Source organism: Cryptomeria japonica, chromosome 1, assembly GCF_030272615.1.
Source record: "Cryptomeria japonica chromosome 1, Sugi_1.0, whole genome shotgun sequence".
Taxonomy (NCBI): Eukaryota; Viridiplantae; Streptophyta; class Pinopsida; order Cupressales; family Cupressaceae; genus Cryptomeria; species Cryptomeria japonica.
The window spans coordinates 217,981,857-218,007,134 of record NC_081405.1 but is presented as its reverse complement, the minus strand read 5'-3'; the positions used below and the strand labels follow the sequence as shown (position 1 = coordinate 218,007,134).

General features: G+C 37.0%; 1 protein-coding gene across 3 annotated transcripts in view; it reads left to right on the top strand.

The window, feature by feature from the left end:
- LOC131042878 (filament-like plant protein 1) overlaps positions 1-25,278 on the top strand; it is a 161,144-nt gene that overhangs the window by 98,926 nt on the left and 36,940 nt on the right. The window lies entirely within an intron of this gene.

The following is a 25,278-nucleotide window of genomic DNA, read 5'->3' as shown; positions in this document are numbered from 1 at the left end:
TGCAGCTTTTAATATCATGATATTGGAATCTTATCTTCCAAATTTTACATTTTTTGCATTTTCTATTATATCATCCCATCAAAGCAATCTAATCTTTTCATTGCATTGTCATACTCTTAATGTGAAATACTTCACTTGAATGAGAAGGAACAAAACTAATCCAGACAGCATTTTATTCCATTAAAACATGAGAAAATCATACATGCATGTAACATTATATATAAAGAAAGTTGTCCATTGCATAAGGCAAATCATGGTGTCAATTTAGTCAATGTATTAAAATATGCAATTAGTTATATTAAAAGGACCAATATGGCTCAAAGATCATTTGACAGCCAACATAAAGTTTAAAAATATATCTTTACTTTCTCAATTGACTGACAAAATTGAAAATTGTCTAATTCTATAGGAATTTATAAAGGTTGTAGGTAGGAATAGATCGTTGTGAAACAATAAATTTTTTGTAAGTGGTTTTCTACAACGAATACATGTTCCTAGCTATATGGTATCTATGGCATTGTGTGCACCCATGGGAGGGCTATGCCATCTATTAATGTGGGCTACTTTTATATAGGCTTTCATCAATAGGTGTTCAAGTTCCTTTGTGACATGATGCAATGTTGCTCCCACACTTTACCGAATATGGCTAAAAAAAATCAAAGGCTTCAGCTATCTAGTGTTTGTGTACCTAATCGAATACTTTCTTCTTGCTAACTTATGTGCCTTGTTCTAAAAGCTCCCGGCTCACAATATGTTGAGCCTTGACCACTTTTGGTGTGGATTAAGTTAGTTTAGGAATGGATTGGGTCACCACTTCTTTGAACTTCATATATACCTTGATTTCTCCCTAGATCTTGTCGCTCAAACCTTGATAATGATATTTGGTGCATTACAGTATTGTGATTTTGAGATAACAATATCCTAATTGGCAATGCTGTTTTTTGTATGTAGCTTCCTTCATGCGAAAATTCGCCCTCAAGGTCTCAAATTTCATGGTTTGCTCTTGCACTAGGTCCTCATTTGTTCAATTCAAAAAACAAGGCTCTTTTTACCCTTATATTTTTTGAAATTATGTTTGATTATCCATTTGAGTTTGTAGCACTCTTTATCATCCCTCTGCCTAAAATTTCATAGAAACCATGGTAGGGACCACATAAGATAAATTTTTCTTGTAAATTAATACTAAATACACCATATTCATACTTGAGAAGAACCCAAGGAGTCTGCATGCATACATGTGTGATGTAGGATCATCTTAGGGGTCGAGCAACCTGTTGTGACCTTTTCACACATCGCCCCATTGCAAACAGGGAACCCCCTCTTTCTTGCTTTCCGCTTTTGTTAGTTTAGGGTTTTTGGCAGTTAGGGCAATTTTGAGCTTTCAAGCGCTCGAGTCTCATTTTTGATGTGGTCATGTACAAAGGTCTTCAATGTGCAAGCAATGTTAAATTTTGAGTTTTGAAGTTAAAATGTCAAAGTGACCCTAAGTTTTTCGAAGTGTTGAGGTTGCAACTTGCTTTAAAATGTGAGCGCAACGTGTTTAAAATGTTGCAAATTGGTGTGAATTTTGTGCTAAAGCATCAAAATCCCTATAGGAGTCATTTTTGCCACTCCTAGGAGGTAGAATAAGTCAAAGATGCACAAAGTCCTAATGGACTCCTATTTTCCACCCTTCAAATCAAGCCAAAATGTTAAAAGTCCTGATGGAAATAGAATTTCCATTTTGTAAAATAATAAAATTTGATAAGTTTGAGCTTTTAAAGGGAAAATCATCACAGTCTCGATGGAAAATGTTTTTCTACCATGAAATTAAGGCATAAAAGTGAAAACTCCCGATGGAAGGCACTTTTCCACTCAATTTTAGAGATTAAAATGATGAAAGTCCTGATGGAGCATGAATTTCCATTCCATCTTGAGCAAAAAAGAGTTGATTTAATGATGAAGATGGACTTAGTCAAGATGGGGTGCGTTTTTCCACTACTGGACTTAATTGACAAGTGATTTTGTGGAAAGTCTCGATGAATTAGGAATCTCCACTCGAGGCAAATGAAGTCTCCCATTGGAGGTCGTTTTTCTACCAGGCCTACAAGAGCAAAATGCATGAAGAATGTGTGTCTCGATGACCAACGTTTTTCCACTTAGAGGTAAATGACCAAGTTTTAATGCAAATTGAGTGTCTTGATGAGGTTTGATTTTCCACTAGAGGGAAAATGATTAAAATCAAGTGAAATGAAGATGAATTTGTGTGTCCCGATGGGAGGTCGATTCTCCACTGGGGAGAAAATGTAAGGAGATGACAAAGTCATTGTGTCCTGATGGGGTTCGATTTTCCCCTGGAGAGCATTATGATGGAATTTGATAAGATTTGATGGGAAGTTGAGTCCCGATGAAGGGCGAATCTCCACTTGGGGGTATTTTACATAGAATTGATCAAATTTACATGTCTAGATTAAAGTCGATTTTCCACTTGGAGAAGATTTGTTAAGAAAGTGAGTTTAATGACAAAAGTTTAATGTCTAGATGGGGATCGATTTTCCACTCAAGGCTATAATTGTCAAAGTGGGGTAGGTTTAATTGAAAATAATGTGTCCCAATGACCCATGATTTTCCCCAAGGGGCTGAAAATCAGATTTAAGTGAAATTTTTGAAGGTAATGAACACGATTTTGATTGCAAAGTGTGCCCCAATTGAAATCAATTTTCCAGCATTTGCATTGGTGGATTAGCAAGGTGAAAATAAGGCTAAGTGTTCACATTCCAATGCATATCGATTTTCCTATGTGGCTGGTAAGTGCAAATTTTTATCCCACATTGGCTGTGTGGTGACTTTCAAGGTAAAAGAGTGAATAAAAGACAGTCCAGCGACTAATATATTATTATTATGTAACTGATGTGATGTTTGAAGTGCTGGAAGAGCTAATTTGAAGTGCACCATTGTCAAGAGAAGGGTGCGATTTTGTTTGAGGCATCCATTGCCTCTCCATGGGAGGTTGCTAAGGCTGAGAAAGGGGCTCCATCGCTGGTTGAAGATCTGAAACACATTTCTAGCCATCTTTCGCTTGCATGATATTCTTTCCAGCTCTCATTTGCAGACCAAGACATTGCTTCCAGCCATCTATTTGGGCAAATACATGGTGGCTTTCAGCTGATTGGGCAAAATCGCATTGTGTATGTGTTGCGTCATGATCATGAGGGTTTCCAGCCATTGAAACTTAGTTTGCAGAGGTGTTTTCAGACCTTGTACTCAGAAAATCAGACCTGAGACAACATTTTTGGGAGTCCAATTCCCCATTTTCTGAGTATAGAGAGGTGTACTCAGACTCAAGTGATCAAATGAAACTTGTTCTAAGTCTGAAATTCAGGTTTTCCGTTTTTTGGAAGGTGATGTGCCTTATTTTGATTGAAACTCCCACATTTTCAGAATTCGTATTACATATTGTTCAATTTTTTATTTTAGTGAGGTTCAAGTTTGAAAATTGTAAAAAATCAGAACTTAATATAATTCTGAAAATGAATTATTTGAATTATTTTATCATGTTATTGACTTCTAGCTTTGTACAGATGCTATGTCTAAGGCGGGGATAGCTGTGAGGAAGACTCAATTGAAGAATGTGCAAGAGGGTTACTACTCGGAGTCGCAGATATCTTTTCGATGGAAGAGAATTGGAGACACCAACATAGAGTACCTGGATAGGAAGAGGATGAAGCAGAGAATGTTTGGAACGAAGCATCATCTACCATCTCCTTTGGCAGTCAATATCATGAAGAGTGGAATTTACCACGCAGCTGGTTTTCCACCATCTATACAGTGCAATGAGCTAATGGTTGAGTGTGCAAGGCACTATGATCCACAAACCTCAACAATCAAAACGCCTAGGGGGTTGATGCTTGCATACCTAGCCGAGGAGTCAATTGGGAAGGCATTTGGAATCCCTAGATATCAGGACATGCAAGAGAGAACCAAGGAGGACGCCCAAGCTAAATTTGAGAGGAGATCAGAGCCAGTTTGACAGTTCTCAATAACAAGTAGGTCCTTGAGACAAGGTGTCACCACTCTAAGTTACCCAAGAGGCTCCTATGTTCCAACTTCAAGGAGGAGTACATCGATTTGATATTTCTACTCAACCGAGTCATGGGAGCACCTCAAGGGGCACTATTTGGGACATGGATGTATTATTTTATTGAAGGGATAGTGGAAGGAACAATGATGATCAACTGGGCGAAGATTATAAGTGAAAACTAAGATATCCAGCTGAGGAGTTTGGAATGGATGAGGACTTTCTACATGACTTCCTACCTTGTCTACATGCTAGCAAGGCAGATAGTTTACCAAGGATTGATATGTAAGGGCGAAGTTGGAAACATGCTTGGGCAATACAGGGTGTATGAGTGTTATCCACAACTCCACCTACATGAGATAGATCAATATAGAAGGGTGAACAATGCTTTCACCATGTACATCAAGAGGGTGTTGCAAGGCGGAATACATAAGCGATTGTCTAAGGAGGCAATGCCACTCATCGAGAAGTACATATATTTAGTTTCCTACCTTCACATACCTACGGATTTAGGGATTTACTTTTGAACCTTACAAGCTTCCTACGTATCCGACAAACAAGATTGTGTTACTTGAGGTAGTGAGGTGACTCTCAAAGTTTGATTGCATAGAGAAGGTGAAGCGCAGGCAAGGGATTGATTCATAAGACTAGAGATTGTTGGCATTATAACAGACAAGGAGAGATTGTTGGCATTTCAATAAGGATATTGAGAAGGTTGTTGATGATTATGGATATAACTGATTAAGAATGTTTACTGTCTTAATATTATTATTTTGTCATTGATGTCAAGAAATTGATTTTCTAATTCAGTATGATGTTGCCATATCTTAAGAAGTATGATTTGATGAGTATAAAGATGTCGGTAAAAGACACAGAAAGAATGTGATGAATAAGGGGAGAAATAAGTTATTCAATGGGCAACTACTACCAAGTTAGACAGTGATGAGATCATGATGTTTAGATTGTTTTGATATCATACATATGTTATTGATTGTAAGGTTAATACTATACTATATTACCGAGCAAAGAACCTAGTCGGTAAACCCTAAGGAACCTAGTCGGTAAACCCTAAGGTTATCGCTATCGGTTAATGAAGGCAAAATGTCTACCGAGTGAAGTTTAGTATTTACCGAGTTGCAACCGAGTAGTAACAGAATGCATTGAATGAATAGAAGCATTATTTAATGAAGGTAGCTGATGAGCTGGCTATGATTAAATGATTGGTATGCCGTGCATGAAGTTTGTTAAAGAATCCATGGTAAAGGAAAATCGGCAGGAAGATCTACAACTCAGATTGAACTGCAATACCCTAGCACAAGTTCCAAGAAGTGTATGCAAGTTCCAAGGCGGGGTGAAACGTTTTCAGATCGAAGGATACATTGAACCTGGTCAAGTTTGAAGATCTGATGGCTATGATTGATCATGGGAAATGTGATCAAGGAGATTAAGCGGTTGGCGAATTGATTATAAATAAGGAACTGTTGATAAACAATGCATGTGGGCAAGTGTATGCACAGGGATGCTACATAGTGATTACCGAGCACAAAAGCTTGAAGACCTGTTTGAATAACATAGTATAGAGCCCAGCAGAGGACAAGATAAGTCCTATTGTATTGAGCAAATAAGAATTTGCTTTAGCATTTTAGATGTGAAGTTGCAGATAGATTTTTATTATTGTTATTTTGTGAAGTGACAGAAAATCTCTTAATCGAGTGGACTTAACAGTCTTATTTGTAAAACCCTCTAGCAAGGTGACATTCTAATTGAGTGTTTGAAATCCTTTAACAATGACACTTCTAACAAGGTGAAGATCCTAACAGATCTGAGGGAAATCCCTTAACCGGGTCACATCTAGCAATGTGTTTGTAATCTTTAACAGGATTTGCTTTTAACCGAGCATACTCTAGAAGAGTATATTTCTTAGTGGGCCCGAAATCCCACAGTGGTTTTTCCCTATTTGGGTTTCCACAATAAATCTGGTGTTATGAGTGTTATAATGTTTATGTTTTGGTTATATTGCTGAAGTATATGTTACCGATGTTGAATCTGTTGTTTTTATGGAAGATTAAGTTTATGATTCACCCCCCCCCTCTCATCTTATTAGCTTGGCATCTGTACTTAACATTAAGTATCAGAACTATCAATTGGTATCAGAGCTTTGGACTCCGGAAGAAAAGTTTAAAGGTACTTGAGGCAAAGATCTAAAGATGTATAAGAGGGATGCACTGAAGCTGAACAAGTCAAGTTTCTCTACATGGCAGAAAAGGATGAAGCTGCACCTATCAGGAGTTGGAGAATATGCTGTATATTATCAGGAGAATGATTTCATTACACCGAGCACCTATCCATTGACAATGGAAGAGATAAAGGCAAAGCAAGGACATATTCAAGCAATGATTGAAATAACATCTGCATTAACCGATTCAGAGTTTAATGATCTAGAAGGCTGCAATGATGCAAAGGCAATGTGGGACAAGCTCATATTTGTGTATGGTGGAGATGAACATTTTCAAAGAGCAAAAGTGGATAGTCTAAGAGGACAACTTGAATCTATGAGGATGAATGAAGGTGAGAACATAACCCAGTACAATACAAGACTAAAGGAGATTGTCAATCAAATCAAAGGAGCATGTCGAACTATTGAAGAAAAGGATATAACAAGTAAGTTGTTAAGAACCGTTCTACCGGCTTATGCAATCCGAGTCTCTGCAATCAATGAATTGAGGTCCGTACCCAATATGCCAGTTTCATTAGATGCTACTATTGGTAAGCTACATGCATTTGAATTAAGTAACTTTGATAACAGTGGGTCATCGGTAAATAAAGTTGAATCTGCATTTAGTTCTTTTCATATTGGTGAATCTGATGATTACAATGATAGAATGAGTAAGTACACAAAAGGGGATCACAATGGTGCAAGTGAAAGATTTCGCAAGAACATGGAGGAAGTGCAACAACTATATGAGGAAATCAGAAAGCAAGAAGAGTTTGAAGCACTATTAGCCAGAAGGTTATCGAGAGGCAAAGGTAGTATAAAGGAAAACTACCTTTGAAATGCTTCAATTGTGATAAGATAGGACATATGGCTTCTAACTGTCCTGACAAAGAATCTACTGAGAAGAGAGATTACCGAGATGATAGACAGAAAGATAATCATTACAGAGGACACCGAGACTTCAGAAGAAGAGATAGAAAGTCATGCTTAATAGCCGATGAGGAATCCAATGATGATAAATCAGATGAAACTGATACAGAGGAAGTAGTTTATGTGGCTATCAAAGATGGATCAGATGAAGAAAGGTATGAAGAAAAAGCCCTAATATCTCACATAAATACTAATGATTCTTGGATCATAGATAGTGGATGCTCACATCACATGACAGGAGATAAACACAAGTTTGTTATGTTAGAAGACTATGATGGAGGCTATGTAAGATTTGGTAATGATGCACCATGTCCGATAAAAGGTAAAGGGTCTATAACACTTCTTGATAATGCAAGATGCAATGATGTTTATTGGGTTGAAGGTTTGAATTACAATTTGTTGAGTGTAGCACAGCTAAACAATACAGGATACCAAATAGAATTTCGGAAAGGAATTGTCAAAGTTCATGACAAGCATGGAAAGTTAGCTGCTACCGGGACACAAACAAAAGGTAACACATTTCACCTTGACTCAACTTGGAATAAATGTCTGTATGCAAAAATAGATGATACTTGGTTATGGCATAAAAGGTTTTGTCATGTAAATTTTGATAATCTGATCAAAATAAGCAAGAAGCACCGAGTAAGAGCTCTACTGAGTCTTGAAAAACCTGAGAATGCTATGTGCCGAGGATGCCAGATGGGTAAAATGACAAGATCAAGCTTTACAAGTAAGTCGTACACTTCTAAGGGAATTTTAGATCTTGTGCACACTAATCTTTGTGGTCCTATGAAAGTTCAAAGTTATTATGGTGATAAATATTTCATATTATTTGTGGATGATTACTCAAGGATGATGTCGGTAATGTTTTTAAAAGAAAAATCAAAAGCTTTTCAAATGTTTAAATGGTACAAGGCAAGAGTTGAAAATGAAATAAGAAGACAACTGAAATGTCTTAGGTCAGATAGAGGAGGAGAGTTCACATTTGATGAGTTCAACTTATTCTGTAATGATCATGGTATAAAAAGACAAGTCTCTGCACCAAGAACTCCACAACAAAATGGAATTGCTGAGAGAAGAAACAGATCTATTGTGGATTGTGCCAGAACCCTGATGATTGAAAAGAAAGTGCCACAAACATTTTGGAGAGAAGCAATAAGCACAACAGTTTACACCCTGAACCGAGTACAACTGAAGAAAGGAACTTTGAAGACACCATATGAAATTTGGTATGACAAGAAACCTAATGTAAGTTATTTTAAAATCTTTGGAAGTAGATGCTATGTAGACAAGGATGATAGAAATGGCAAGTTTGATCAGAAAAGTGAAGAAGGAACATTTCTTGGTTATTCTTCTAGAAGTAAAGCATTTAAATGTCTGATCAAATCATCTAACAAAATAGTAGAAAGTGCAAATTTGAAAATTGATGAATTTGCTGGAAAAAATGATGAAGGAAACTCCAAAGAATTGGAAGGTTATGATGAATTTGTCTATGTTCAACCGATAAGTCCTACCGAGAAAACTGCAGAAGGAAATGAAGAGAATGTCCAGTTACCGAGTGATGCAGAAGATCATACAGAGCCTACCGAGCCTGTATTAGCCAAGTATGTCAGAAGACATCATGCATCAAGTCAGATTAGAGGAGATAAGGATGATCCAGTGATGACAAGGAACAAATTGAGACAGAACACATGTTTGATATCTGAATTTGAACCGAGAATAGTGAAAGAGGCATTTAACAGTGAAGATTAGATAAATGCTATGACAGAAGAGATTGATCAAATCAAGAAGAATGACACATGGACACTGGTCCCAAGACCGAAGGACAAAAATGTAATCGGTACAAAGTGGATCTTCAGAAACAAGCTGAATGAAAAAGGTGAGGTCATTCGAAATAAAGCAAGACTAGTTTGCAAAGGTTATGCCCAAGAAGAAGGAATTGATTATGGTGAGACTTTTGCACCTGTGGCAAGACTTGAAGGAGTAAGAACATTGTTGGCATATGCTGCTTACAAGAATTTCAAGGTATATCAAATGGATGTCAAATCTGCATTTCTGAATGGTATATTAGAAGAAGAAGTTTTTATTGAACAACCTGAAGGATTTGTTGAAGACAAGAATAAAGATCAGGTATGTAAATTGAACAAAGTTTTATATGGTTTGAAACAAGCACCTAGAGCATGGTATGAAAGATTGCACTCTTATTTAATCAAGATTGGTTTTATAAGAACAAGTGAAAACAACAAGATGTACATGAAGAATGATGAAAATGGAATACTGATCTCAGCCATATTTGTTGATGATATTATATTTTGTGTAAATGACTGTCTATGCAAGAACTTTGGAAATGAAATGAGCAAAGAATTTGAGATGTCATTAATCGGTGAGATAAAGTATTTTATAGGTTTACAAATACTGCAAATGAAAGATGAGATTTTCATTACTCAATCGAAGTACATAAAGGAAATCTTGAAGAAATTTGGAATGGAGGATTCAAAACTAGTAAGTACTCCTATGACTACCAGCTGTAAATTATCAAAGAATGATGAATCTGCATCTGTTGATGAGACACTTTACCGATCCATGATTGGAAAGCTACAATATGTTGTTCACAGCAGGCCAGACATAGCACATGCAGTAGGTATAGTTGCAAGATTCTCTGCAGATCCTAAGGAAACACACATGACAACAATCAAGAGAATTTTCAGATACTTGAAAGGCACTGAGGATTATGGCTTAGTATATCAGAAAAGAAATGGTTTTGATTTAAAAGTTTATACTGATGCTGATTGGGCAAACAACATTGCTGACAAGAAAAGCACAAGCGGAGGAGCTTTCTTTTTAGGAGAAAGACTAGTGAGTTGACTTAGCAAGAAACAAGGATGTGTTTCACAGTCAACAGCAGAAGCTGAATACGTTGCTGCAGCATTGAATTGTACCAACATAGCATGGATCAAACAACTGTTGGAAGGTATAAATGAGAAAGTTACCGAGCCAGTAACTATATTCTGTGACAATTCTAGTGCCATTAACATTTCAAAGGAACCTGTTATGCACTCTAAGACAAAGCACATCTCTATGAAATATCATTATCTTAGAGAAGAAGCTCAAGAGAAGAAAGTGGTGTTGGAGTATGTTAGCACAAAGGAACAAATAGCAAATATCTTTACCAAGCCACTACCAAGGGACACTTTTGAGTATCTCAGAAGTAAGTCAGGTGTCTGTTGTGACGTATTCACACATCGCCCCATTTCAAATGGGGACCCCTGCTTTTTGCCTTCCGGGGTGTGTTTTCTAGGTCTTTTAGGGTTTTGTCTATTAGCCTTTGCATGATGAGTGTTGTCAGGGGGATCGCTAGATAGCAGGCGCTGCTTGAGCTAGGCTGAGTCAGTAGATGCTCCAGGTTAGGGTTTCTTTGAAAGTCTTCCTTAGGGCCTGGTTTTGCTCTTGTTGCTAATTGTGTCTTGCTTGGTGAGTAAGTATCATTCTCGAAGGTCCGAGCTAGGTCAAGTTGGTGAATGATGAAGTCTGGATGTCATCCTGATCTTCAAATGCCTTGAAATTTGGCTGTCTGGAATGTCCTGTTCCTGAAATTTGACTAAGTCTGGAAAACTGAAGAATCCTCCAAAAACTAGATTTTCATTATAACTCCTGGAGGTCCGAAACCACTCTCAAACATCCTGGAAGTATATATGGAATATAACTTAAAGTATAAGTGACAATTCACTTATACTTAAATGTTATATTCCATAAAATGATCCTAACGGAGAGAACAAAATGTCAAATTTCGCTCTTGACCCTTCCAAATGGTCTAGAGTGAAATTCTCCATAAGACATTCTACTTTGACCAAAACCTAGAACTAACGCATTGACAAGCTTGAATGAAGGTAAAAACGCTTGTTTGAATGAAGAAATGTGAAAATGAAGTCAGGATCTTGGCCAAGATTAGGAATTTCGCTCCTGACCCTTCCAAAGGGTCCAGAGCGAAAATCCTTGTACACCTCAAATTCTCACTTATCAAGCCCAAATTTCTAGTTCCTAAAGCATGTTTGAAGGTATTTTTGAATGTTCTAGCCTTGTCAAGATTGAAAGATGAAGGATTTTAGTCAAGAATGTGAATTTCGCTCTTGACCCTTCCAAAGGGTCCAGAGCGAAATTCTTGAAAACACTCATTTTTCTTTTAGCCAAAGTCAAGACCAAGGTGGAAATGAAAGGAGAGGGATCTATGTTTGCCTCCCAAAGAGGATGAGAGTTGGAAAAGTCAAGGATCAAACCCAAAACATGATTTTTGCTCCTGACCCTTCCAAAGTGTCCAGAGCGAAAATCTTGGTAGCTCTTATTTTCTTCCTTATTTTGGCTAAGCTTTGGCATGATGGAGAAGGAATTAGTATGTTCTTGCTCTGAGAGGGAGTGGAATGCTTTGGAAGATCAAGATTTTAGCCTAAAAGGGAATTTCGCTCTTGACCGTTCCAAAGGGTCCAGGGCGAAATTCACTATAAACCTCATTTGCTACCTTGAATGGGCTTAAAACCTGGTTCCTCAAGTGGAAAATGATCTATGTTCGCCTCCCAAACAAGATTGAAGTTGGAAAAATGAGCAATCAAAGCCTAAATCATGATTTTCGCTCCTGACCCTTCCTAAATTAAGAAATTCGCTCCTGACCCTTCCAAAGGGTCCAGAGCGAATTTTCTCTAAATCACCTTTTTTCCCAATTTTGTGCCAAGTCTAGTGCTGACTAAGGTGAGTTTTGATGGGAGAGGTCCTTAGAAATAACTTTGACATATCAATGATTATCAAATGTGAAGGAATTGAGCCTAAAAAGTGATTTTCGCTCTTGACCCTTCCAAAGGGTCTAGAGCGAAATTCCTAGGATCACCCTTTTTTCCTTGCAAATCAAGTCAAGTTTTTGGTTTTTATGGCCTAGATAGGAGTGAGGCGATGTGTCCTTGATCTTGGAGGTGGATTAGAGTTGAAAAGATGAGGAAATAAACCTAAAATAAGATTTTCGCTCCTGACCCTTCCAAAGGGTCCAGAGCAAAAATCCTAAAAACCATCTTATCCTCCAAATTTTGTGCTAAGTCAGGCCTAGACTAGGGTGAGAAAAGCTATTTGGAATGCCTTGGAAAGATGTTTGACCTTCAAAAGTGTGAATTTTGAGCTAAAAGGTGAATTTCACTCCTGACCCTTCCAAAGGGTCCAGAGCGAAATTCTTCATCTACTTATTTCCTCCTTGTGTCAAGTCAAGACTAGGAGTCCTAAGGCGTAGTTGAGGTTGAAATGATGTTACTTTGCCTTGCAAGATGAATTGAAGTGAAGAAAATGAAGAGTTGTGACCTAAATGGTGAATTTCACTCCCGACCCTTCCAGAGGGTCCAGGGCGAAATCCTTTGAAACTGTTATTTTTCACCTTGTTGGGGCCAGGAGAGGAGCTAATTGTGAGGTAATGTTGAAAGGAGGTCTAAATGAGCCAGGAATGCAAAATTCGCTCCTGACCCTTCGAGAGGGTCCAAAGCGAAATTCTGGATAGGGCCTGTCCCTGAAAAGAGTCTTGAACTAACTTCATTTTGATATCTTTTGTTGATGATTTAAGGTGTGAAATACTATGTTGAAATGAATTTATTATGTGTCCTTAATCATCTTTTGGTTTGTCTTGCAGTTAAAAGAAGACCAGGCCAAGACAAGGACGACCTTCTCCAGTCCAGCATCAATAAGGACGACCTTCCCCAGTCTAGCATCATCAAGGACAACCTTCTCCGGTCCAGCATCATCAGGGACGACCTCTTCTAGTCCAACATTTCAAGGAAAGGTACACCATCCATCTTGCACATCAAAGACAAAGGAGGTTAAAGCAAGGGTTCGTTAAAGAAGTAGACAGTTCCAGAAGAGTTAATTAAAGGTAGCTTCTCAGCATCATCAAATTGAGCATCTAGCAAGTTACAAGTGTCAGACAAGGTGGCATCCCAGTCATCACTCCTCCAATCGGATTGGTCCACCTCAGCGTGTCTAGATTCAATGTACCTGACTCATGGGAGATGACACAAACCTCGATGTACCTACCTCGGTTATCCATTGGTCGAATATTCTAGAGAAGACATGTGTCCAAATAATGCAATTATTTCAATGGCTAGAATTGAGTTTGTTGTAACAAACCCTAATTAGGGTTTTCATTGTAAGATCTCGGCCATTGATTTCAAGTTGATCTGAGCCATCGATTTGTATTGAGGGCGCTATATAAGCCCTGGCTCCTCATTTGTAATAAATAATAGTTAGTCGGTAGTTAGAGGGTGAATAGTTGGAAATAGTGAATAGTCAGTTAATAGTATAGCAATTAGAGCAGAATAGAAAGAAAAGGCAAAGATTGTTGCCAGGATGTTGTTGTAAAAGGCTTGTAAAACTTCATTGAAGAAATGGTGAAATCTATGGGTCGATTCAGCAATTTGCATGGTCTCTATACTTCTCATATTTGATTTCATGTTATTAGATGAGTGGAAGAAATGTGTTTGATTGATGGTGAAATTCATATATCCATACTACTAGCAGTTTGTTGATTGCAGACTTGCCTTGTGTAGTCAACTGGAATCATTCAGTTTAAGCTTAACTTCAATTGTCGCTTCTTCACTGATATGGATCAGCTTGATGGTGTCTATGCCTGTAGCAATGATTTGAACATCATAAAGTTTTCCTCCGAAGATCGCACTAACCTTGTGGAGATGGTCCTCGGATGTCAAAACAAGATTTAGTTAGAATTTCATCAAAGGTCATTCATTGCTCCTACATTCTTAGTGTCAGAATTAGATCCTTTCCTCGCCCTCATCCTATTCCTTTTTTTTCAAAGTCTAGACTAGTGAAATCCTGTGTTCCAGTAATATTCAAAGCGAATCAGTCGTTCAGTCATCAAGTGTAAGTCCCCTTGTGATTCCAGTAAAATCACATCCTACTGCAAAGAGCTTATCTACGAGTAGAGAACCTACATACAAGAACCTTGGAGTTGCTTTGACTGATCCTTCGGCGAGATCTTCAGCAGTCCAAAAACTTTGCTCAAGAGAGTATAAGGTACCTTTAGGTATTTTATTTTGTGTTTGGTCGTGTACAAAATACACATCAATAGGGTCCTACCCCTATCTTTCATTCACTGACCAAGTTCGGTGAAAGCATCATTTCGATGACTCTACAAAATATCTTTTAGGAGTTGATGCTGATTTACACACTTTAGGATGTTTTCTAAAGGTGTGCAGGAAACAATAAAGGGAACAGGAATTGAAGATAAAATGCTCTGACCGAGACTAAGTTGACACATAACAGCAGGAAATCACTTCATACAGGAAGAAATTATGTTTTAGTTCTTTACTTTTTGGCATTGTTGTCAAAGGGGGAGAAGACTGGAGAAAAGGAATGGATACTAATGTATGGGGGAGAAGACTGATGACAGGGCGAGAGCATTTTAGCGTTTCAAAATCTCACAGCACTCCGAATCAATTAGGTCAAATCAATTGGTTTTGCCATCGATGCTAAAGGGGGAGATTGTTGGCATTATAACAGACAAGGAGAGATTGTTGGCATTTCAATAAGGATATTGAGAAGGTTGTTGATGATTATGGATATAACTGATTAAGGATGTTTACTGTTTTAATATTATTATTTTGTCATTGATGTCAAGAAATTGATTTTCTAATTCAGTATGATGTTGCCATATCTTAAGAAGTATGATTTGATGAGTATAAAGATGTCGGTAAAAGACACAGAAAGAATGTGATGAATAAGGGGAGAAATAAGTTATTCAATGGGCAACTATTACCGAGTTAGACAATGATGAGACCATGATGTTTAGATTGTTTTGATATCATACATATGTTATTGATTGTAAGGTTAATACTATACTATATTACCGAGCAAAGAACCTAGTCGGTAAACCCTAAGGAACCTAGTCGGTAAACCCTAAGGTTATCGCTATCGGTTAATGAAGGCAAAATGTCTACCGAGTGAAGTTTAGTATTTACCGAGTTGCAACCGAGTAGTAACAAAATGCATTGAATGAATAGAAGCATTATTTAATGAAGGAAGCTGATGAGCTGGCTATGATTTAATGATTGGTATGCCGTGCATGAAGTTTGTTAAAAAATCTATGGCAAAGGAAAATCGGCAAGAAGATCTACAGCTCAGATTGAACCGCAATACCCTAGCACAAGTTCCAAGAAATGTATGCAAGTTCCAAGGCGGGGTAAAATGTTTTTAGATCGAAGGATACATTGAACTTGGTCAAGTTTGAAGATCTGATGGCTATGATTGATCATGGGAAATGTGATCAAGGAGATTAAGCGGTTGGCGAATTGTTTATAAATAAGGAACTGTTGATAAACAATGCATGCGGCAAGTGTATGCATAGGGATGCTACATAGTGATTACCGAGCACAAAAGCTTGAAGACCTGTTTGAATAACAGAGTATAGAGCCTAGCAGATGGACAAGATAAGTCCTATTGTATTGAGCAAATAAGAATCTGCTTTAGCATTTTAGATGTGAAATTGCAGATAGATTTTTATTACTGTTATTTTGTGAAGTGACAGAAAATCTCTTAACCGAGTGGACTTAACAGTCTTATTTGTAAAACCCTCTAGCAAGGTGACATTCTGATTGAGTGTTTGAAATCCTTTAACAAGGTCACTTCTAACAAGGTGAAGATCCTAACAGATCTGAGGGAAATCCCTTAACCGGGTCACATCTAGCAATGTGTTTGTAATATTTAACAGGATTTACTTTTAACCGAGCATACTCTAGAAGAGTATATTTCTTAGTGGGTCTGAAATCCCACAGTGGTTTTTCCCTATTTGGGTTTCCACGATAAATCTGGTGTTATGAGTGTTATGATGTTTATATGCTTTTGAGTTTGCATGTTTAGCAGTTTTGGTTATATTGCTGAAGTATATGCTACCGAGGTTGAATCTGTTGTTTTTATGGAAGATTAAGTTTGTATGATTCACCCCCCCCTCTCATCTTATTAGCTTGGCATCTATATTTAACATTAAGTATCAAAACTATCAATTGGTATCAGAGCTTTGGACTCCGGAAGAAAAGTTTAAAGGTACTCGAGGCAAAGATCTAAAGATGTATATGAGGGATGCACCGAAGCTGAACAAGTCAAGTTTCTCTACATGGCAGAAAAGGATGAAGCTGCGCCTATCAGGAGTTGGAGAATATGCTGTATATTATCTGGAGAATGATTTCATTACACCGAGCACCTATCCATTGACAATGGAAGAGATAAAGGCAAAACAAGATCATATTTAAGCAATGATTGAAATAACATCTGCATTAACCGATTCAGAGTTTAATGATATAGAAGGCTGCAATGATGCAAAGGCAATGTGGGACAAGCCCATATCTGTGTATGGTGGAGATGAACATGTTCAAAGAGCAAAAGTGGATAGTCTAAGAGGACAACTTGAATCTAAATTGACCTTGGGCCTACTATGAAGCAGCAAGAGTTTCAAGAGTTGAATGATACCGGCAGGGCAATTGAGGCACGGTTGAATAAGGTTGAAGAAAAGAATGAGATGTTAGAAGTTGAGAACAGGAGACTCAAGGAGTATATTGAAGGGATGAATTCCCTAAGGCATGAGGATCCTTCCTTTGTCTCACCTATTGCTATTGCTCATGGATTCCCCTTTGATCATGAGGCAATGAGGAATATATATCAAGAGGTTGGTAAATGGATAGAAGATGTTTCAAGGCAAGCGGATGATTTCCTAGCTCAATTCGTCCAAGCATATGATAAGACCACAATGCTCATATTCAGGATGCAATGCTTGGAGGGAGTATGGGAAGATTTCCAACCAGTGCAAGAACAGACTATTCCTCGCCTCAAGGTGTTGAAGCAGATTCCTACTTCTACATTGATCTAGGAGGGGGTTTTTCAGGAAGGTAATGTGTATGATTTCCATGGATTGTATGTTCTTTGGCCATGAGGAAATCAGTGTTTTATCATGCAAGGCAAGAGTGCATGGAGATGGAAGGATCAATTCAAGAGATACAATCTAAGATCCTCACATCTATTGAAGAGTTATTGGGACAAGATGTACATGCTTCTAGCAGTTTGAATTTGGAAGAGTTGGAGAAGATGAAGTTTATTTACTTCGAACAGTTGGAATCCATAAGGAAGAATCAACTAGATGACTTGGTTTCTTTCATGATTCACATCAACAACTTGCAGAAGCTTATGACAGATTGGGAAAGCATTTTCGATGCTTGCTCAAATTTCTTGGATGTGATTGATTTGCAGCAAGAAGGTCTACCAAATGTTACGATAGAGGAACTCAACTCAGTCTTGGCCAGATTCGTTCGCATGGAACTAGAGAGAGGGATGCAAGTCGAAATCTTCTAGAGGATTCCCTATTTGATGGCTGGGCGTCATCCCATTGGACTCCATTTTTGATTCCACTTTTTGATGTAAACCCTAATTAGGGCAATGTTGGCATGATCCTGACCCTTGATTCTAAATGAATCTTGGCCATTCATTTCAGTGGGAGACTATATAAACGCCATTCGTCTCTTTTGTAAGAGCGATTTCAGATTTTTGAGAATTTTCGCCTATATTCTATTAGATTTAATTGAATCATTGAACTTTAGTGATTTTATTGAGATTTTGAAGCATTGTGTGGTTCTCATACCTCCAAATTTAGATTAGAATTTGTTTCAAGTATTTTTAGTTGAATGAAAGAAATTGTTGAGTGCATTCATATGAAATTCATTTTATCCATACCACTAGCTATTTGTTGATTGTGAATTTGCCGTGTGTAGTCAATTGGAATCAAATTTGACCTTAACTTCAATTTGTGCTTGCTCATTGATATGCATCGAATTGATGGTGTTAGTGTTGTTAGTATGAATTTGAACATCTATAAATTACCTTAGATGATTGCACTAAGCTTGTGTGGAGTTGTTCTTTGATGACAATACTTAGCCTAGTTGAATTTCATTGAATCATTCACTATCTCTTGCATTCTAGGTGTAAGATAGGATTAGAATAGAACTTCTAAACCCTTCCTCTTTTGCATTTTATTTGAAAATCTTTGTTAGAAGTAGATTGAGAGCTTATAATGCAAAATCTTAAGTCGTTTGGAAATCATTGGCAAACCTACTCCCATTCATGATAATTTTGAGTCTTCAAGAACAATTACGTAAGTCCCTCTGTGCAAACAGCAAAATCACATTCACCATTGAGTTACCAACATGTCAAGAACTGATATTAGAAACCTTGGAATTGTCTTAGTTGATCAGATATTTAGCATTTGAGGTGATTTTGTTCAAGAGAGGGTAAAATACTTGGGTATTCTATTTTATGTTAGAGGTGCCGAAAAAACACATCAAGACAACCCAAAAGTAGTCTTCTTGGTTTTTTGATTTCTTGTTGCTATTTTAGGTCTGATTGGCTAGTTTGGTAGCCCAATGGCTGTAATCTCGAAATCAAAAGATTATTATAAGTCGTTTGTCAAACTTTGAGAGCTTGACTATTAGAACTGAAACCTAAACAATTTTTTGTGGTTTTGTACATATCTCTATTTATTTGTGCAGTTCTACGCAAGCACTATGCGATCTCTTGGAGTGCACTTGTATATATCTTACCTTACCATAGAGGACCTCACATTCTATTTGTCTGTGTTGCAACACAAATATGACAAACTCAAGAACAAAATTGCATTGCCATGTGCAATCATCATAGACCACATCACTCGGTTTTTTGGCACAATTGATCTTCTAGCATCATGGGATACTCTAGATTTGCTGTACATGTTTTCATGCATTTCAAGTATGCTCATTGGAGTGGACCCAACAACTTGGTCATAATTGGGAGTGGGTGTGCTACATATTTCCACTAAAGATGATTTGACCTACACAACAACCTGAAGGATATCATTGGGGAAGCGAATGAAGAGGAAATTTTGATATTGGTTACTTATTGGATGGTGCATTGTGATTCTTGGGATGAAGAACCAATAGAAATTGTTTTACACTTCTAGCATTTGAGTTGAGGCACTTCAGGCATTTGATTTGGGACCATCTTACACATCAAAAGGTCATTAAAAGACTATTATAAAAAGGTATTTGTAGAGATATTGAAATGAAGGCTAGCAATTTTGGATGAATATCTATTGTCAGGGTTGATATGCAATGAAGGAATCTATCGCAACAAAGAGTTAGCAGGTTGAAGGAAGATAAAAAGTTTGAAGTTTGTCTTAAGTTCGTTTATAGGTTGAAAGAGTGTTGTAGGATTTAAAATCCTCAATGTAAGTTGAATGGCCAAAATTGATATCAACATGGAAGGTTAAGAAGATTATATTGTTCCAATCAACTTTGTTTTTGTTATGCTAGATTGATGTTCATTATTTGTGGTTTCCATAGTTTTAGGACTGAACAAGTACTCTCTAGAACTCGCCAAACTCACAAATCCTTTCTCTGGCTAAGTCGACTCATCACTGAATCACAGGGCGAGTTTGTAAGAGTTTTAGGGAGTACTTGTCCAAGTCTCACCCCAAGACTCTTTGAGTCCTAGATTCAGACTCCCAAGTTTTGGGTGTGAACTCTTGGGTTTGTTTGGGTGTGTTGAAACATCAAAAAGTGAGCTTTTCCTCATTCATATTTTGGCTCAAACCTGTCCATTTTAGGTCTGAATAGCGAATTAGCAAGGGAACGAGAAAAGAAGACACGCATTTGGGCATCCCCTCTATCGTTGGGTTTTTCTCACATCTAACACTTTGTGCAACTGATCATTGCTGCCCCTCCAACCCATTAGGGTTTCCAATCCCAAACCACCACTAGTTATTGGAATCTCTTGTCATATAAGAAATTTGATTACAATGAGGGGGTTTGGGAGTGGAATTACACAAATGAGGTTAAAGATTTCAACTAATTTTTTTTTCTTCTGTAAAACTACAATTGTTTTTGGTCGAGTCCTAGCTGAGTTTTTTGCTGAGTCTGTGTTGAGTCTTGAGTTCGAGTCCAAACTTTGATGCTTTCTGTTGTGTGATTGGTTTGACGTGTTGATGTTGTGGGTTAGGACATCCGTTAGCTTAGAATTCCATTGGAATTACACATGAGGTTAAAGTTTTCAACTAATTTTTTTTCTTCTGTAAAACTACAATTTTTTTTGGTCGAGTCCTAGCTGAGTTTTTTGCCAAGTGTGTGTTGAGTCTTGAGTTCGAGTCCAAACTTCGATGCTTTCTGTTGTGTGATTGGTTTGCCGTGTTGATGTTGTGGGTTAGGACATTTGTTAGCTTAGAATTCCATTCGTGACTAAATCAATTGGTGTTAGAATGGGATAAGTTCTTGCAAGTGATGAGTTGATTGCGAGTCAAGATGTCACCACAATGATTTGTGGGTAGAGGTAGAGGGATTTTAGTTGTTATAGATTGACTTGATGAGGTGTTTAGTGTGCTTAGAAATGTGTAAATTCAATCGGATGTAGTGGTGGATATAGTGGAATAAGGTTGAAAGAGGGGTTTTATGCCTAGGGTAGATGAGATTGATAGAGAAGATGACCAAGCATTAGTGACTAAAGGATTGATAGAGGGAAATTTAGCCAAAAGAATTGCAACTTGATTGCCTTCCCTTCTATCATGGATCCATTGAACAATAGTGAAACCATGGATAAGGATATCAATGTCTTTCTTATATTCGTTCAACTATTAGTGCTAGAAGCAAGAGGAAGACCTGTTTTTGAAATGATCAATCAATATTTTAGAGTCTGATTCAAGAATAAGAGGAGAACATTGATTTAGCTTAACAAGTAAAAGAGCTTTACAAATAACCATAACATGTTTGAATGTACAAAATTGTTTTTAGACATATGGAGGCATAATGAGAATAATATACTACAAAAGTACTACAAGGCATATGGAGGCATAATGAGAATAATATACTCTACAGATGTACTAGGTGTGCTTGCAAATTGGGTTTCACAAAGTGGGGTACTATAGGGTCTCAATGACCCACTTTGGTCATATTTAGACATTTCAAGTTTGACATGCATGTTTGGCTCAACTATAGTAGGAAAAATCTGTCTTGGGAATAAATTTGTAAACCAATAGATATTTTTTTTTTTCAAAAAAATGTGATTTAGGGTTAGGTTTAGTATTTTCAAAAAAGAATTAATAGAAAAATTTGGGTTTTTAAAATAAATAACTTTCAATATACATTCAAAAAATTGCTGTGGTTTGTTGTTAGAAGTAGGATTGCACAAAAGCTACTTCCAACACCAAACCATAGAGCAATAATTTAGGAGGATGAACACTTAGAAGCACACAAAGTAACTTGTTAAGATGAAATGTAGTGTTCGTACAAAACTCAACATTGTTCTTCATTTTAATACACATATAATCTCACATGCACACACATAAAAGCTTAGGTCAAATATAGGAATGATATTTTTTGTAGCATAAGCTTCACTTCAACTACCATTCTGGTTATATTGTGCTCAAGGCACTTATTTATACGTTACAAAGAATATCTTTTTGGGATTTGAGATTAATAATCAATTATCCCATAAAGAAATATTTTAAAGCAAATCTTCCAAACGTTGTAAAAAAAGATGGAAAGAAAGATACTGTAAAGAAAATCTAAACCTAAACAAATAAAATTCTAATTAAAGGGACCTAAAAGTAGGCCTTCATCCTTGCCTTGAAATAAAACATTGAATTAATTTTTGCAAGCAATAGCCATTTTTAAAAATACAGTTTGGCACATGAATCTCCTCTGTGATTTTGTAATTGATGGATCCTTCAAAGAATTCCAAAACCAACATTTGTAAAACTCTTCATCAATGTTCCAAAGGGAGCATTCAATTTTTTCCTAGGGTTATCCATCCTAGCCCCATTGGCCTTGGGCGTTCACTTGTAAGCATTATTAAATCTTGTATTGTCATTTTCATATTACCTTTAGTTGAGTTGCAACTTGCTGGAGCAACTTACAATGGTTGATATGCACAATTTCACACATCGAATATTTGAGTTTTGGTTTGTAATAATGAATGTACAACTGCCACATGCTGTGGGAATTCTTTATGGTGAATATTAGGCAAGCTAGTGGCTGGATTTGATTGTAGAAGTACTATAGCAACAATAATGGTGAGACAAAATGACCTAGGGAGGTCATGTGGCAGCTGGAAACTGTATATGGTGGAAAATGGGAATAGCTAGTTTATGCATGCAAACTATGAATCAAACCAATTTACAACGCGTCACATTAAGGAGAATGAATCTAATAGGCTCAACCTCAAACCTATTGGTAAAGGGTTGAGCACAAATTGAATTCACTTTCCTGTTTAGTGGAATTGCTGTAATTGGATGTGAAATGAATAAATGTAAGAATTAGGGCTAATGATGCAAAATTGAGAGAAACCAGCATGAACAAACAATTTTAGAACAAATCTGTAGACATTGAGTACCGATCTGGAAATGGGAAGCAGATAGCAACCTATATCTAAAATTCGGGCTTGGAAGTCAGACTATGGGGCTAGGCAACCTAAATCCTGATGGTGTCAAATTTAGCTATTGGAAATAGTTTCAGGATCAGAATGTCACTTAGAATCCCCTAAATAGGTGTCTAGGTTTTTTGGTTTTCTTTAAAATTCAATTCAATTTGTACTTTCTGGATTTGTATTCCTTCTCTTCATTACCTGTTACTTGCACACACAAGAGAGGAAAAATGGGGTTGGGTTGATAGGGGTTTGCCTAAGTCATACCCCAAGTTTGGAATTAACTCATAATGAATTAAATGAAAGGAAAGCTCTGAAATGCGCCAAATTAGCACACAAGCAATCCCTAGATGGAATTAGAATGGTGGATATGAGGGTTTTCTTGCACAAATCCAGTGGTGAAGATTCAAGAGCGTTTTTGTCCTCAAAAACCCTCAAACCAACCAAGGGTTTTTCATTCATGTAAGCATACTTGAACACCGAGCTCAAAATCTAGAAATTGAATGGCAAAGTGCTGCAAAAAACATGATAATCCAAATGAAGCGAAGCGCCCTCCTTTTGTAGCGCTCCGTTGGGGCCCTTGCGACCAATTTCCTTAATTATTAACAAATACTTTTAATATTCTATTAGTTTTAAAAATATTTTTTGTTTAAATAATATTAAGTTGTCCCTTGAATTAAAAATTATAGGACCCAACTTACCCTGATCTGGTGGTTGGTTGAACCGGTCATTCATATTATTAAAAATTATTTCCCTTTCTTTATTCGTTAGCCTATGTGAAATGGGGATAAGCTAAAGGTCTTTCGGATAGTTCTATTTCTGTAATGGGGTATACTATTATGACAAAGATGCTCCCCTTGTGTTTCTCATTTGAATTAGAATTGATGAAGTGCTCCCCTTGTGTTTTGTTGTTATGAATGTTTTGGATTTTTGAATTGTCTTGAATTGAATCTATGTATGTTGTTCCCATCAATGGATCCAATCGGAACCATGCATCTTTTTAATCATTCATGAAGCACATTCTTGGATATTTGAAGTGCAAATCCATCATAGTTTTAGAGCATTGTGATCTCACTAACAATACTTGATAAGTGTTTGCTTCTACAAGCTCAATTGCCTTGAAATTTGGAAAAAGTGTTACACTCAATAATATCTATCCCCACATTCATGACGAGCTAATGCGGGTAACCCTTGGTTGTGTTAAAGAAGGTGTAACTTTAGTCATTCATAGCCTCTCAAGTATCATTGGTAAAAAATCCACCTTAGCATCCAAATTCTCCATAATGTCATGTACTTCAAGGCTGTTCAAGTGGCCGTTAGAATTTTGTTCTTTGTCAAAACTCCTATCGACGCATGTTTTATGACACACCGAACACAAAATAAAGATGCCCAAAAGGCACTCTATCTCTCTTGAATAAAATGACCGTGTATGCTAAGATTGCAAAGAAGATCATATGGCGATTCCAGTGTTTATACTACGAACTAGCGACTTTAATGTTGAATATAGCTTGTTTGGTTATGTATGCTAGTAATCCAAGGGGGACTTGCGGATTTCAATCACAGTGAAAACTTTTTGCTTTGTCGTTTTTGGGATTTTCGGTTTTGGACTTCAAAAAAGAGATAAAAGGGGAAAGGATTTAGGAATTCTATACTATTCCTAAGAATTTAAGAGACGGTAGTGATTGGGTGAATCTAAACCACGCTTTGGTTCGCTAACTTAAACAACTAGACAAATTGGGTGCAATCTTCAAGGGTTGTGCTTATAATTTTCATGCTATGAATAATACCATCAAAATGAACAATATTTATTGAAAGTAGAAGTTAAACATCCACAGAATACGCTCAAGCTAACTTTTCACAATGAACAAAAATCATTTGTTCATCAAAAGTATGAGCAATGATTTTACCAACCAATACTATCAAATCTTTCATTCATTTAACAACTTATAAAGCAAATTCTATTTTATGTTGAAGAAAATATGAAACCATGCAATCACAAGAAAACGTAGAAATTCAAAGCAATGCAAATGAACTTTATTATCTTAGTAATAAAAGCAACAATTTCACCAATCTCTCTATACAAATGAGAGTAGTGGGGTTTATATAGAGTTTTGAAAATGAACGAAAGGCCCAGATCAAACAGAGATCAATGATTGAGATAAAAACACAAATACCCTAATTAGGGTTTCCAATAGTTATCCGATAAGAACAAATAAAGCAAAGGCAAGTGGCATGGGGAGCCTTCTTTCTACAGTAGCATGTTCAATGAACCTGGACACAAGACGATGAACCTGGACACAAGAGGATTGACCTCTTCCATATGACCTGTGGCAGCATGTTTATCTTGAATTCCATTACATCCAAGTCATCAGCATATGTGGCAAAAGTATTCTCCCATTCCAATTCCTGTTTTTGAAAGGCATCCTTGATAACGTAGAAATTCAAAGCAATGCAAATGAACTTTATTATCTTAGTAATAAAAGCAACAATTTCACCAATCTCTCTATACAAATGAGAGTAGTGGGGTTTACATAGAGTTTTGAAGATGAACGAAAGGCCCAGATCAAACAAAGATCAACGATTGAGATCAAAACACAAATACCCTAATTAA